Genomic DNA, 3,875 nt, shown 5'->3' with positions numbered 1-3,875 from the left:
AGAAGAAGAAGAAGAAGAAGAAGAAGAAATAATAAAATATATGAACAATAGCCCTGACTTGTTTGGTTCAGTGGATAGAGCGTTGGCCTGCGGACTGAAGGGTCCCAGGTTCGATTCTGGTCAAGGACATGTACCATGATTGTGGGCACATCCCCAGTAAGGGGTGTGCAGGAGGCAGCTGATCGATGTTTCTGACTCTCTATCCCTCTCTCTTCCTCTGTAAAAAATCAATAAAAAATATTTTAAAAAAATATATGAACACAACAAATACATATCTATCAACAATTGAATCTAAAAATAAAAATAAATGAGCAAGCCTTAACCGGTTTGGCTCAGTAGATAGAGCATCGGCCTGCAGACTGAAGGGTCCCAGGTTTGATTCTGGTCAAGGGCACGTACCTTGGTTGCGGGCACATCCCTAGTAGGGGGTGTGCAGGAGGCAGCTGATCGATGTTTCTGACTCTCTATCCCTCTCCCTTCCTCTCTGTAAAAAAAATCAATTAAAAATAATAATAAAAAAATAAATGAAGAAGAAATCTAATGAACAAAACAAACTGGTGAATAAAATAGAATCAGAGGCATGGAAGCATGGAAAAGACTGAGGAATCTCAGAAGGGCAGGAAGAGATTAACCAAAGATCTTATCTATAGACACAGATAATAGAGTGGTGAAGGCCTGGGGCGGGGCAGGAACTGGGTGTAGTGGGGCAATGGGGGGAAAATGAGGGGTATCTGTAATATTTTCAACAATAAACATTTTAAAAAAATAATAAAAATAAAAGTTTAGAGAAAAAAATATATATCATAAGAAAAACACATTGTGCCCTAGCCGGTGCAGCTTAGTGGATAGAGTGTTGGCTGGCAGACTAAAGGGTCCCAGGTTCAATTCTGTTCAAGGGCACATACCTCACAATCCCTGGCCCCAGTTGGGGCACATGCAGGAGGCAACCAACCGATGTGTCTCACAGCGATGTTTCTCTCTGTCTCTCCTCCTCCCTTCCACTCTTTCTAAAAAAAAAAAGTCAAGGGAAAAATATCCTTGGGTGAGGATTAACAAATAAGAAAGAAAGAAAGAAAGAAAGAATCTAAAAAAAAAAGTCAAGGGAAAAATATCCTTGGGTGAGGATTAACAAATAAGAAAGAAAGAAAGAGAGAGAGAGAGAGAGAGAGAGAGAGAGAGAGAGAGAGAGAAAGGAAAGAAGGAAGGAAGGAAGGAAGGAAGGAAGGAAGGAAGGAAGGAAGGAAGGAAAGAAAGAGCCCTAGCTGGTTTGGCTCAGTGCATAGAGTTTCAGCCTGTGGACTGAAGAGCTCCAGGTTCAATTCCAGTCAAGGGCACATGCCTGGGTTGCAGGCTGGATCCCCAGTAGGGGGCATGCAGGAGGCAGCCAATCCATGATTCTCTTTCATCATTGATGTTTCTATTTCTCTCTTCCTTTCACTTCCTCTCTGAAATCAATAAAAATATATTTAAAAAAAGAAAGAAGGAAAGACACATTGTATTGTAAACATTTTTTAAATGTGCTATATATCATAACATCTTAAAAAGACCTTTCTGGCTGGGAAGAAGCTGCCCTTCTCAGGGTAGCTAATCTATATTAATAAAAGGCCTGTGGTCGGGACGCCGTAACGCCCGTCATGACCAAACAAGCAGCAGCTCTCGCAGAGGGCAGGGCGGGGGCGCAAGCTACTACTGGCAGAGAGCTACTAGCAACAGAGGGCTAGGAGCGGGGGAGGCTGGGGCGGCCAGCTGAGGCAAGTGGAAGCGAGCTACTCATGCATGATTTCATGCGCGCTGGGCCTCTAGTTCCTAAATATAATATCAACTAGCCTACACGCATGCCTCTCATATGCAAAACAACCAGTCTAGAGTGTATACCAATAATGTGAATATATTGAATACCACTGAACTGTATGCTTATTTTTTTTTTTTTTGTCCTCAGTCATGGACATGCTTAGAAAGAGGAAGGGAAAGAAAGAGAGAAAGGGGGAGAGAGAGACAAAGACAGAAAGAGAGAGAGAGAGAAACACTGATGTAAGAAACATTGATGTAAGAAACATCGATCAGTTGTCTGCCATATGAGTCCCCACTGGGGATTGAACTCACAACCCAGGTATGTGCCTTGATCAGAATCAAACCAGCAACCTTTTGGTTCACAGAACAATGTTCAATCAACTGAGCCACTCCGACTCGTTCTAAAAATCAATAAATAAAAATTAAAAACAAAAAAAAGAATGAAGTACTGATGCAGGCTACAACTTAGATGAACCTTGAAAACATTATGCTAAGTGAAAGAAGCCAGTCACAAAAGTCCACATATTATACTAGTGGCCCGGTGCATGAATTCATGCACATTGAAAGGAAATTAATTAGAAGGTGGCCAGTGAGGTGGGACTTGGTGAGACGGGCCGGACATACTCTGGAGCCAACCTCCCGCAGTCCCTTCCCCTGTATCTGCAGAATGAGCCGGGTCCCTCTGGCAGATGGGTCCCTTGGTCTGGCCTGTGGGGATCGGGCCGAAACCAGCTCTCCAACATCCCCAAAGGGATCCTGGAGTGCGAGAGGGCACTCTGCAAAGTTGCTGTTGTACAGGGTGTAGAACGCAAACACAAGTGTGCAGTAAACCAGATTTGGGGCTGACAATGCCTCAGCAACATCACCCACAGCTGAAGGTGGAATCGGGTGGCCCTTTGAGGAATCGGGCTCCCTCCTCTCTGGTTTGGGGGTGTGTCACCCAAGAACCGCAGCTGCCATGTCACTGCAGCTCGGCAGCTCCTGCATTGAACGCCTGCCCCCTGGTGGTCAGTGCGCATCATAGCGACTGGTCAGACAGTGGGAGGGACACTTAGCATATTAGCCTTTTATATATAGAGATAATTCCATTTACATGAAAGTCAAAAATAGGGACATCTATACAGACAGATAGGAGACTAGGGCTGGGGGTCAAGGATGATTAGGAATAAAAGACCAATAGCTAGCCTGGCTGGGTTACTCAGTGGTTCAGCTTCGACCTATGATCCAGGAGGTCATGGTTTGATTCCAGTCAGGGCACATGCCCTAGTTGCAGGCTTGATCCCCAGTAGGGGTCATCCAGGAGGCAGCTGATCAATGATCCTCTCTCATCATTGATGTTTCTATCTCCTTTCCCTCTCATTTCCTCTCTGAAATCAATAAAAATATGTGTTTTTTAAAAAAGACTGATACAACCAAGATTACTTTATCCAGCAAAGCTATCATTCAGAATTGAAGGTCAGATAAAGAGCTTCACAGATAAGAAAAAGCTAAAGGAGTTCATCACCACCAAACCAGCATTATATGAAATGCTGAAAGGTATTCTTTAAGAAGAGGAAGAAGAAAAAGGAACTCTTACCATTTGCCACACCATGGATGGAACTAGAGAGCATTATGCTAAGTGAAATAAGCCAGTCAGAGAAGGATAAATACCACATGATCTCACTCATTTGTGGAATATAATGAACATCATAAACTGATGAACAAGGACTGATCCAGAGATGGAGAGGCATTGATTGGACTGTCGGGCCTTGGAGGGAAGGTAGGGGAGGGCAGGGTTAAGGGGGAAAGATCAACCAAAGGACTTACATGCAAGCATATAGGTCTAACGGGTGAAGGCGGAGGGGGGGGAACTGGGAGGAGGGGAGTTATGGAGGGAAAAAAGAGGAACAACTGTAATAATCTGAACAATAAAGATTTAATTTAAAAAAAAAGACTGATAGCTAAAGAGTATAGGATTTCTTTTTGAGGTGATGAAAATGCTATAAAGTTGACTGTGGTGATGACTGTGCATATACTAAATTTTCTCTCAGTAAAACTGTTTTTCTTTTTTTTCCTTATTTCTTCCGTAAAACTGTTTTGTTTTG

Source organism: Myotis brandtii, unplaced genomic scaffold (assembly GCF_000412655.1).
Source record: "Myotis brandtii unplaced genomic scaffold, ASM41265v1 scaffold143, whole genome shotgun sequence".
NCBI classification, from domain to species: Eukaryota; Metazoa; Chordata; class Mammalia; order Chiroptera; family Vespertilionidae; genus Myotis; species Myotis brandtii.
This window is presented reverse-complemented; position numbering follows the sequence as displayed.